Genomic DNA, 12,833 nt, shown 5'->3' with positions numbered 1-12,833 from the left:
ATTAATATTGCTTCATAACTTTATGTAAGTTTAGTATGTAAACCATATCTAATCTTTTGTCAATTGCAGTCCGCAGAGCCATGTCCTTTGCAACTTTTTTGATTGGTTGAGAAATTCTTCTTTTGAAGGTTAATTTTAAAAATGTGGTAATCTCTGTGTGAGTGTGTTGTTAATTTTTGTCTCCCATTACATGACTTTCAACTTTGGTGGGATCATAATAAACTATTATTTGAATAGAATTATCATCTCTCAACTTTGATGATCAATTTTTTGCAATGTAAAATTTGTAATTGTTGAATTCAAGTAGCCTTAAGCATGTCATAATGTATGCTGTTTGGATATAAGATTAGCGTGTCAAACATTTGTGAACTAAAACATCGATCATTATTGAAAGAAAAGGCTTAACTCAATGCAATCCCACTATGTGATGTTTGATTACATTATAAAATTTTGTTGTAGAAACTAAGAAGACCTCAATTATGTTCTTTGATCTTCTTATTTACTTAATCAACTATTCTCATGTAGCATTCTCTGAAATTTAACTACATATTTGTATTATAGTTTGTATTTTATTCCTGTCAAAGAAATACTATATTATGTTGCAAATTAGTCAGCTTTTATTTGATGGTGGAGTTTGTGTCAGGACTATGAAATTGGTGATGGTACTACTGGAGTTGTTGTGTTGGCTGGATCTCTTACAGGTTGGAGGTTTTGTATGAGAAACTACTCATGATGATGACTGGAAATCTACATAATGCCAAGACTTTTGTAGTGGCTTTAACCATATGGTAAGCAAGCATGAGACTATGTAACAATTCATATGGACTATTCTTGTTCTAATTTTCTGTTGTTTGATGTGGCAGCTTGACACATTGAACAATTCTTCAGTCAAATTGTTACAACACATGTAACCTTCTTAACTCTGAACATTATCAATATTAGAACACTTGCTGTTCTACACACAAAAAACTGCCACATATCTTTTCTACCTTTTCATTTGATGAATCTTTCTATCTAAAATATTATTGTCTTATTTTCATTTTTTTTCTTCTTTCTAATAGGGCTCTGCAAAGAATTTGCCTTGATCATGCACTTCAAGACTCAGTCCAAGGCTGGTAAGTCTGTGAACTATAGTTTTATTTTCTTATCATTGCGATTTCATTTTTGGTGTTACTAATACTTTCGACTTCTGAACTATGTTGCACTGATTTTTTCCCTCAATATGTTTCATAACACTGGCAGGGTTGCAATGCATCTCTCTTATAATTTTTGTAATGCCAATATTTTTTTTCAGTAAATTTTTACTTTGTTGTCGATGGCTTTGTTCTCAAGAAATGAAATGAATGTTAACAGGCATCCTTGGAATAAGGGGAAGACTGTTCTTCTCATAAGGTGGTTAGTGCCCAGCAAGCTGAAGACCTAAAATTGAAGGAAAAGAGGAAGCGGGAACGAGAGGTATGAAGTGTTTCCCATTCTTGTTCTGCATACAGATCAGTTTGTTTTGTTACATATAAAATGTACATAAGGTTGCATGTACTCTTTGTTTATTTGATGGAAATATCTTTGATGCAGAAAAATTTGCCTAGAAAGAAGCACAGAAAGTTAGAACTAGAGAGATGTTGGAGGATGACGAGCAAGATGACAAACCAAAAGTAAGCCCTCATTACCTGTTAACTCTATATGGTTAAGGTTGGGATGTATTTGTTATTCCCCACTTTCTGTTCCACTTAAATTGAAATGCACAAAATTGCAGGGTGAGGGGACAGATAAGAATGAAAAGGATTGACACATGCTGATCTTGCTTACCGACGTGCAAAAGCAGGAAAAGCCACCACAAAGAGGGCACTAGACTCTGGCAAGATTTTGAAGAAGCCTCAAAAGAAATCTAATATATCTAATCCTTCGCGAAAGACTTCCTCTTCAAGGACAGAAGAAATGCAAAGAGAGGTTCTGGAACAGGAAAGAAGGCGAAGAAGTCATTCAAAAGCAAGTCAAGGTATCACTTAAAAATCTATCTCATTTTTTAAACTCTTATCTGATCCTTTTAGGCATTGATAAAAATAATAATTTCGTTCTTGATCAACTTATAAAAATGTCTTTTGTTTCTGTTATGTGATTGACGTGGAGTTGTGGACTGAGGCTTTCTAGGGGGCAACTTAACAAATAATAATATAATTCTTTTCATTTTCTTGATGCTAAAAAAAAAGTCTGAACATTTTTACTTCAATCCTCTATAACTCTCCCAGGTATTTATGTGCGTATAGTAACTATGATGTTCATAGTTGTAGTTTCCCTGTGTTTTGGGTTTTATTTTTGTCTGTCCCCATATACTACCAAGGTGATGCTGCTCTATTTTCCAACTTTACCCTTTTATCAAAATTCAAATACTTTCATATACCCCTCCAATCAAAACAACATCTCGCGTAACATAGTAACCTCTTGGCAGCGGTTTCCTTCCCTTTATTTCTCCAATTCTCCAACTGCTATTTTCTTTTTATTTTCTTGAAAGTTCGGTTGCTGAAAATTTAGAAAGACGAGACTTCAATTTGAAGGAATTTTGGGAGGAAGAGAGGGATCGTGAGAGGGTGACTTGAGATTTGAAGGAGGTGATCTGAGATACTACATTTTACGGTGAGAATCATCTAATTCCCATTATATTTTTATTTTTATTTTTTCCATTTTTTAGTGTGGAAAATTGACATAATTTCTATTGCATTTCAATCTTCTTACTTTACTTTGTTTTCATTTTTTCCAGAAAAGTGGTTTCGTTTATCAATCATGAGTTTCATAACACTGTGGCAGGGTTGCAATGCATCTCTCTTATAATTTTTGTAATGCCAATATTTTTTTTCAGTAAATTTTCACTTTGTTGTCGATGGCTTTGTTCTCAAATTCAGAACCCAAAATCTGCACTACTCACTAACTCAAGTTGTTTTGCATATTATGTTGTGCAATACTCTTGATATATTCAAAGTTCATCTATTTTCATATCATCCTCTCTACCTCTTTTGTTTTTTTATCTAAATCTTTTTAAATCACAATACTTTGGTTTTTGTTTGTTTACAATGTTTGATCTACTTCTACTATATTTTAAACGTATAGCTTTTGTCTTTTCTATGATCACTTGCGCTTGCAAGTTATTATCTTTCACCTTGGAGTGAGACTACATTGATTAGAATTTAGAACCTACCATTTTTTATTTTCTAAAATCAACATTGCATTGTAGTCTTGGAAAAATGAAAATAATGAATCTGAAGAATGCTTTGCCTTTGATAAGGTAATATAGGTTTCCATTACCTCTGTTTCAGGCTTGATTTATATTTAAACTGACGATGTTTGATTCGAAAACGATGCTTCTACTCTTAAACTAAAATGTTTTCCTTTTAATTAGTCTGTGTTGTTTAATGTTAATGGAGATTTTAGTGTGAATCGACTTATATTAGAGATATCCAAATATTAGTCCCTAAAATTAATCATTGTATTTTTTATTTTGCACGGGCATACTGTAAACTAAATGATGATCGTCTGTTGGCAGTTGACATAGAAGAGAGGGTGTGAAAGGCACAAGTTATTTGGGTTAGTATCTTTTAGAAGCCTATCATGATTTCATTTTCACACTAATGCCTTTTAAGCTATGTTTGCAATTCTACATGGATTTAATGTTTGTTTTTTGTGGGTTATTGTTTTTTGATGTAGAAAAATTTGCATAGAAAGAAGCGCAGAAAGTTGGAAGCGGCTAGAGAGATGTTGGAGGATGATAAGCAAGATGACAAATCAAAAGTAAGCCCTCGTTACCTGTTAACTTTATATGGTTAAGGTTGGGATGTATTTTTTATTCCTCATTTTCTGTCCCGCTGAAATTGAAATGCAGAAAATTGCAGGGTGAGGGGACAGATAAGAATGAAATGGCTGGATTGTCACATGCTGATCTTGCTCACCGACCTGCAAACACAGGAAAGGCCACCACCAAGAGGGCACTAGACTCTGACATGATTTTGAAGAAGCCTCAAAAGAAATCTAATAGATCTAATCCTTTGCGAAAGCCTTCCTCTTCAAGGACAGAAGAAATGCGGGAGCTATTCCAGACGAAGGATAAGAAGCCATAATAGAGAGGTTCTGGAACAGGAAAGAAGGCGAAGAAGTCATTCAAAAGCAAGTCACGGTATCAATTAAAAAATCTATCTCATTTTTTAAACTCTTATCTGATCCTTTTAGGCATCGATAAAAATATAAATTTCGTTCTTGATCAACTCATAAAAATGTCTTTTGTTTCTGTTATGTGATGGATGTGAGGCTTTCTAGAGGGGAACTTAACAAATAATGATATAATCCTTTTCATGATCTTGGTGCTAAAAAAAAGGTCTAAACATTTTTACTTAATATCCACCATAACTCTCCCAGGTATATTTATGTGACTATAGTAACTATGATGTTCATAGTTGTAGTTTCCATGTGTTTTGGGTTTTATTTTTGTCTGTCCCCATATACTACTTAGGAGATGCTGCTTTGTTTTCCAACTTTACCCTTTTATCAAATTTCAAATACTTTCATACCCCTCCAATCAAAACAACATCTCGCATAACATGTTAACCTCTAGGCAACGATTTCCTTTCCTTTATTTCTCCAATTCTCTAACTGCTATTTTCTTCTTATTTTCTCGAAATTTCGGTTGCTGAAAATTTAGAAAGACAAGACTTCAATTTGAAGGAATTTTGAGAGGAAGAGAGGGATCGTGAGAGGGTGACTTGAGATTTGAAAGAGGTTATCTGAGATACTACATTTTACGGTGAGAATCATCTAATTCCCATTATATTTTTATTTTTTGCAATTTTCAGTGTGGAAAATTGACATAATTTCTATTTCATTTCAATCTTCTAACTTTACTTTGTTTTCATTTTTTCCAGAAAAATGGTTTTATTTATCAATCACAAGTTTCATAACACTGGCAGGGTTGCAAAGCAGCTCTCTTGTAATTTTTGTAATGCCAATATTTTTTTTCAGTAAATTTTCTCTTTGTTGTCTATGGTTTTGTTCTCAAATTGAGAACCCAAAATTTGCACTACTCACGTCTCAAGTTGTTTTGCATATTATGTCTTGCAATACTCTTGATATATTCAAAGTTAAACTATTTTCATATCATCCTCTCTACCTTTTTTGTTTTTTTATCTAAATCTTTTTAAATCACAATACTTTGGTTTTTATCTAAATCTTCTACTATATTTTGAACGTATAGTTTTTATCTTTTCTATGATCACTTGCTTGCAAGTTATTATCTTTCACCTTGGAGTGAGACTACATTGATTAGAATTTAGAACATACCATTTTTTATTTTCTAAAATCAACATTGCATTGTAGTCTTAGAAAAGTGAAAATAATGAATCTGAAGAATGCTTTGCCTTTGATAAGGTAATAAAGGTTTCCATTACCTCTGTTTCAGGCTTGATTTTTATTTAAACTGACGATGTTTGATTCCAAAATGATGCTTCTACTCTTAAACCAAAATGTTTTGCTTTTAATTAATCTGTGTTGTTTAATGTTACTGGAGATTTTATTGTGTGATTCGACTTATATTAGAGATATCCCAATATAATAGTACGTAAAATTAATCATTGTATTTTTTATTTTGCACGGGTATACCGTAAGCTAAATGATGATCGTCTGTTGGCAATTGGCTTAGAAAGAGACTTCTCAGGTATTTCCACTTATATTAGAGATATCCCAATATAATAGTACGTAAAATTAATCATAGTATTTTTTATTTTGCACGGGCATACCGTAAACTAAATGATGATCGTCTGTTGGCAATTGGCTTAGAAAGAGACTTATCAGGTATTTCCACTTCTCTAGTTCTTGATGTTATTGCTTATTTTTCTTCATCTGGCACTGGCATATCTGAGTTGTGACCCAAACTTTACTGACAACATGGAGGAGGATACTGATGATGAAGGTCATGAAGAGGAGGAGGATGAGTATGTGGCTATGTGGTTCACTTAATTACCTGTATGGTATTCATATTTGCACAATATTTTTCTTGTTTATAATGTCATATATGCAATATTGTTTTCCAGCGAGCGTGCAAATGAATATACAGATGACGAAGATGCCAGCTGGAAAGTTCGCAGAGTAGCTGCTAAATGCTTAGCTGCATTGATTGTTTCTCGTCCTGAGTTGCTTTCATAGCTGTATGATGAGGTATCTTTGCTTTCACTTATTGGTAATCTGTAATTAAACTATTCTTCTCTTTATTTTTCCGAGATATTTCTGTTCTCCCATTATTTTATACCCCGGGTAATGAGTAAACATTTGGTTTCCTAGATTTATAGTTTGTTTAGAAGTTTTGGTATCCATATGTTTTTTCAATAAAATTTCTTTTATCCCAAAGATATTGTGTAATTGTTTGTGTGTATGGCTGTTCACTCTCTTTTAAAATCTCCAACCTTTGTTGGTGTGTATATTTTATAACAAGAAAGGTTTCTGTTTTGTAGATCTTTCGCAAGAATCGTGTCAGGAGGAAAAGATTATGTATAAATTGATATCAGGTCTCCACTCCTCCATATCAGTACATATAGCTGCGATTACCTAGTTGAAGAAGCTACAAATATGGTAAATCTTCTATTCCTCTTTTCTGAAGTAGCTGAGACCCTATTTACTGTGCGAAAAGTGAAAGCATTTTCTAAAATTTGTGTTCACTTTAATTTGCTAACATGGTGATAAGAGACTCTTTTTTTGTTTTGACCGAAGATTACTCTTGAAGTAGACAAATTGTGTGCTTTTTTTGGAACAATGAAAATGCCAAAAATAATTCATTATTTCCAAATAATAATCACTACTTAACATTTTATCTTCTTTCCATCACAATGGTTCTCTTCAAGAGAGTCCCACATCTTATTGGCAAGTTAAAATGAACATATTCTGAAAATGCAACTAGAAAATGTTTTCATAAAGCCAACAGAGCCTTAAAGTTTCTGTTTCAAAAGAAACATTTTCATTTCTTTCATGATAATGATATCAATATAGTATAGCATATTCAAGCATGTAGGTACTCTTCTGTTATATATTTTTTTTCTTATATGCACAAAAATAAATTGGCAACATATAAATTGTTACTCTAATGCAAAGCATAAATTTTGAAGATACTAACTTCTTTCCTTCCTTTTTATTATTCCGATGGGGACAAAATCTGACTTTGTTCTATGTTCGAGTCCTAAAATACCCCGATCGTGTCAGAAATTTGTATTTCACTTTTCTCTTTGTCCTGCGAGCAGTAACCAAAGTGAGTATAATTTGCCCTGATTTTAATTGATTGATCTTGATATATACTTTTCTTCTTTTAGAACTTTCAGTTAAGAAGTATTCATGATGCAATCTATGTTTAGGCTGCAGATTATCTCGAGTACAATACAGGTAATCGTAATGCGGTCGTTAAAACAGAATCCTTGATAAAAAAGCTTCTTTATAACCCCAAGCTTCAAGTTGCATGTCCTGTTCCATTTGATGAAGCTAAGTTGTGGAAAGGCCAAAGTAGACCTTAGCTCAAACGAAAAATTCGACATCAATCCAGAAACATCAGGTATTAACTAAAAGTTAATGGAACACGTATCTCTCGCCTTAACTAAATAGTATCATTTATTTACTTGCATAGCTTATTGTGGCTTAGTCTCTTGTGGACGTGCTTTATGATGCTAATGAAGTTGTTGGAAAGGACAATAGTTTAACAGTTTTGTGTTATGAACTAGACTTTTTAAGTGCTTTATCTGAGGACATTTATTTTTATACTATAAACAAACACTTCTTGTATCTGCTTTGTTGTATTACCGATGCAATTTACACACTAATATTCATTTGACTCATTGGTAATGGAATGATTTTTGCGGCATGCAGTGCATTGATGGATTGTGTAGGTTGTGAAAAAGTTTTAATCTTGTAATTGTTTTTATCTCTTATATAATTGGGATGTTTTGTGGTTCTTTCTGTGGCTAGTATCTGCAACATATGTATTAATTATTTATCGTATAGTAGTGATTAGAACAAAAATAAATATTCATCAGATAAGAAGAATTATTACTTGAATTTTTTTACATTGATATTCACTTTTTATGTTTGCAGGTGGCATCCCTTCAATTTGGGAGTTTTTATGATGTGCAGTATGTCAAGACGGTATGACATATTCATGGGTCAATTGCAGTTTGGTCTCATTTTTGTAACATGTACTGCATTCTTATTCATTTGATTCTACTTTGAGAGTTTTGGGCTTTTGGCTGGCTTTGTGATACTTTAATGTTTAATGTATAGCATACTCCCGCCCAGGGACGGAACCAGTAAAAATGGTTGAGGGTGGCAGAAATATAACACACGACAAACAACATTGATTAATAGGTATGTATATATTTTAACAAGTCTTTTAAGTGTTGCTTTGGTTTTTCTTTGATGCAAAAGTATTTCCTTAATGGAGCCATAATCAAATAATATATTACTATATTATTATATTTGCAAGGTGTAACAATTTAAACGGTGGCGAAGACAAATTTATGGATGACATTTACAGGGGCCGAGCGTGTATACATATGATGGGGTATTATAGCATTATATAATTGAAGGGTGGCGACAGCCCCTTTTGTTCTACACTTGGGTTCCGTCCCTGCTCCCGCTGCCTACCACAAATATACCTGAGGCGCATATGCAAATGGCTCTACTGAAGAACAAGTTGGTGGTTATTATATTTTTATATTGAAACAAGATCTTAATTTGCTTAGTTAATTGTTAGGTGTTTTGTCTAACCATAGTTTGTTTCCTCTGTTTAGTCATTTATACAGAACATGGCATTGTTCTTCACTTCACTTCATTTTATAAGGATAGATTTTTCATTTTTTTTTGTCTATATTTAATTTTATTGTGAATATATTATCATCAAACAACATGATTGAACTGTGTAAAGAATGTGACATTGATAAAGCTGGTTCCTTAACGCTGCATTGTTGACTATATCGTACCTGAGACTCTTTTAAGTGTTGCTTTGGTTTTTCTTTGATGCAAAAGTATTTCCTTAATGGAGCCATAATCAAATAATATATTACTATATTATTATATTTGCAAGGTGTAACAATTTAAACGGTGGCGAAGACAAATTTATGGATGACATTTACAGGGGCCGAGCGTGTATACATATGATGGGGTATTATAGCATTATATAATTGAAGGGTGGCGACAGCCCCTTTTGTTCTACACTTGGGTTCCGTCCCTGCTCCCGCTGCCTACCACAAATATACCTGAGGCGCATATGCAAATGGCTCTACTGAAGAACAAGTTGGTGGTTATTATATTTTTATATTGAAACAAGATCTTAATTTGCTTAGTTAATTGTTAGGTGTTTTGTCTAACCATAGTTTGTTTCCTCTGTTTAGTCATTTATACAGAACATGGCATTGTTCTTCACTTCACCTCATTTTATAAGGATAGATTTTTCATTTTTTTTTTGTCTATATTTAATTTTATTGTGAATATATTATCATCAAACAACATGATTGAACTGTGTAAAGAATGTGACATTGATATAGCTGGTTCCTTAACGCTGCATTGTTGACTATATCGTACCTGAGACTCATTCAAGAATAAATTCTGCTTTATTGGGTTGCTTATTGGGTGTTCTGCTCTCTGGTATCATTATTCTGACAGTCTTTTATTTATGCAGGTTTACAGCCGCATCTTTGGAATTCACTCGAGAATATATCAAATTTGCTATTGGGCCTTGAATATCTTATCACCCTTTCGTATTGTAGGCCTGAAGCATCTGATTCCGAACTATTTTAAGTATTATTATTATTATTATTATTATTATTATTATTATTATTATTATTATTATTATTATTATTATTATTATTATGACCATCAATTAAACTCTTGGGTGTTCTGCAATGATGTTGAGTAGTATTTGTATTATGCTAATTTCTACTTCATAGCTGTTATTAATTGCGAGTTTTGTTTTTGGTTGGTTAGGTGATTGCTGGATTATGGGTTTTGTTCATTGTTGGGAGTTGGACCAACTTCTTGACATTGTTCTACATAGGTAATGAATTATCCTCTTGTTTTATTGATATTTACTTCCATGAAAGTTCAAATATAATTTGTGTCGTGTATGTTTGTATATACACCATGTATGCTATTGTCATGTAATGGTTATTGCAGTATTCTATAGTTTAGTTATGATAATCGTAGTTAGATAACAGTTAATTGTTAACTCAATAATAATTGTCAGTAGTTAGTTAACTAGCAGACCTCTTAAATATTACTAATTTTAAATTGTAATAAACTGAATTGACAATCAAATTATATTTTCATTTCGATTCACAAATTCTGTTTCTGAAAGTTATATAGGTCCGGTGGAATTTGATTGGGTTGGATAGTACATAAGGCCAAACCCGACACACGTACACCTCCAAGTGTAAAGCTACTTGCTGCTGCTGTAAGTCCTATGGTATTAGGTGGAAGCTTAAATTGTGACATTTCATATTGACTACAAGGATGGAAATTTGTTCCAATGAAGCATCATATTCTGCAGGCTGTGATCGATACTTTAATTTTATCATCTATGTTAAAAAAGATTTCACTTTTTAGTCTTCTCAGTTCATTTGAATTTCTTGATTTTTTGTGTTACAGGGAGACAGCTCTGAATGTGTGTGGTGTGCTCTAGCCAGTGGCAAGCAGAGGTTAATATACTATTCATTCAGCCTTAGGATAAAAACACCTGTATATTTTTTACATGCCTATATTTGTATTGGGAGTGGGGATATATTTCCCTTTCGATGCTGTGTCCTGGCACCTTGTAGTTCTTTTGTTTTTGTTTCAAGATCATGAATGTTCAAGAGCATGAATATCAAAAACAATCTGGGGTCCTTTGTTATGTCACATGATGTAAACTATTAATTAGATCTCTATTAAATTCTTTTTGTTTTCGATATTCTTTCTTCTCGTTCTTATTTACCTCTTGTTTGATCTTCATGATCTATATTCTTAATTTTTTTTTGGTTTCTTGCTTAGAGGTTTTAATTGGTTTGTTTGTTGAATTGTTTCTATCTCGGAGTTTGCGCCTTGCACTACATACAAGTACGGTTTAATTTCGTCATCTTCTTTAAGACTGTCGACATTTCAGTCTTAGTTCGGTACTCAGCATCTACTCTTTCTTTCTTTCCTCCTTTTATTATAATCCATCTCGCATCTAATTCTCTCTGACTTTTCTTTTTCTTCGCACGTCTGAAATGCTCCTCATACGTGAAGATGAGAATAATACGCTGCTTGCCGTCACCGATGAAGGTAACGACGACCCAAAGTTTTTTTCCCCCTGTTTCATTCTTTTGTACCCAATTGCTATTTTTTAGGCCTGTTTACGTTGTCCATATGGTTATGCTAAAAGTTATATCATTTTATTGATTTGCTTTCTACTCTCATTCGAAACCTAATTTCTTAATTGTTGCAAAGGGTAAAAGGAAACGGGAAGATAGAGCATGGTCGAGATTTCCCAAAAATGATAAGAGATAGAATTTGTTATCGAATAATCAGGTGAGTATATCCAAACAAACCCATTCATTCTCTTTAATTGAATATTTTCTAATGTTGTCTCCTAATTAATATTCACCTTTTTTGTAATTATGAATTTTGGGATCTTTGATTTTGTTTTTATGAAATATAGTGACTAAACCCCTTCCTGGGAGTAAAGGAGAGCATGGTGTTATTGGATCGGCGAGAAGAATTCCTTTAAATGATATTGCTAACGGTAATTTATCAATTTAAATGCAATTTTGTATAGTAGTGTAATTATTATTAATTGAAATACACTTCTGCAACTGCTATTTCAACCTGCTGTAATGAGAATCTATTTTGAATAGCTTTTATCAAAATCCATTTTTTTAATCATTCATCATCCCACACCATCTTAAAAAAATAGATTTTAATGATTGTAAACAAACGGCAAATAGCTTTAGATTTTTTTCAAAATCTCTAAAAAAAATGATTTTCTTTTAAAAAAATCATTTTTCTTTAATCTCAAACAAACAGGCCCTATAATTATTAGCCTTATATGGAAGAAATTGAGTTAGTGTTTTTGAATTTGATTTTGTATATCTGCAGTTGGTTCTTCATCTTTGAAAAAAAACAGCAAAATCATCACCGACAACAAGTTCGTTGAAGACAGGGAAATATACAGTACATAATGGTACATTTATTAATCGTGCAAGATGTTCACTAAGAGCTTCGTTTAGGCGGAATGTGGAATCTATCAAACCACGTCATATTGCATTCCAAGGTAATTATTATGTTTGAATATGCTATTGGTTTATTGAAAACATAACTAAACAGAATGAAACTTATTCTTAATTATAAATTCCCTCTATTTCTACTCCAAAATATATTTGTTCCTAATATGAAGAACTAATCTGCATTTTCACTACCTTTTAGGCCAAAAGAGATGAAGAAATTGGCCTTAAAGTTCGTTTAAGAGTGCAAAAGAGCAAAGTAGCCACAATATTATCGACGGACAAAAGCAGTAAAGGCCACGCAAAGGGCACTACACTCTCGCAAGATTGTGAAGAAGCCTCAAAAGAAATCTAATAAACTCAATCCTTCGCGAAAGCCTTCCTCTTCAAGGACAGAAGAAATGCGGGTGCTATTCCAAACTGACGTGAAGGATAAAACGCCGAAACAGAGAGGTACTGGAACAGGAAAGAAGGCGAAGCAATCATTCAAAAGCAAGTCAAGGTATATCAATTAAAAAATCTAACATTTGAACTGAAATATCTTAGCTACTGAAGTTTGAAATTTGAATTGGATTTATCTTTTTTCAG

The 12,833-nt window shown here is 32.8% G+C and overlaps 1 protein-coding gene across 10 annotated transcripts in view; it reads left to right on the top strand.

Moving 5' to 3' along the window:
• LOC123908768 (serine/threonine-protein kinase ATM-like) overlaps window positions 1-12,833 on the top strand; it is a 48,194-nt gene that overhangs the window by 22,119 nt on the left and 13,242 nt on the right. Inside the window, exons 25-33 of one of the 10 annotated variants that reach the window (XR_006809697.1) lie at window positions 70-128; window positions 644-788; window positions 864-907; window positions 1,062-1,115; window positions 1,354-1,455; window positions 1,573-1,652; window positions 1,754-1,996; window positions 2,510-2,631; window positions 2,756-2,831. The exons of 4 other annotated variants lie outside the window; for them this stretch is intronic. The gene's annotated coding sequence lies outside the window, so the exon portion shown is untranslated. Of the gene's footprint in view, window positions 1-69; window positions 129-643; window positions 789-863; window positions 908-1,061; window positions 1,116-1,353; window positions 1,456-1,572; window positions 1,653-1,753; window positions 1,997-2,509; window positions 2,632-2,755; window positions 2,832-4,707; window positions 4,816-11,202; window positions 11,308-11,406; window positions 11,554-11,683; window positions 11,768-12,120; window positions 12,296-12,447; window positions 12,748-12,833 lie in introns of those variants that run through there. 5 more of the 10 variants (XR_006809703.1, XR_006809726.1, XR_006809727.1 and 2 more) reach the window with 5 other exon arrangements.

Source organism: Trifolium pratense, linkage group LG1, assembly GCF_020283565.1.
Source record: "Trifolium pratense cultivar HEN17-A07 linkage group LG1, ARS_RC_1.1, whole genome shotgun sequence".
Classification (NCBI taxonomy): Eukaryota; Viridiplantae; Streptophyta; class Magnoliopsida; order Fabales; family Fabaceae; genus Trifolium; species Trifolium pratense.
This window is presented reverse-complemented; position numbering and strand designations above follow the sequence as displayed.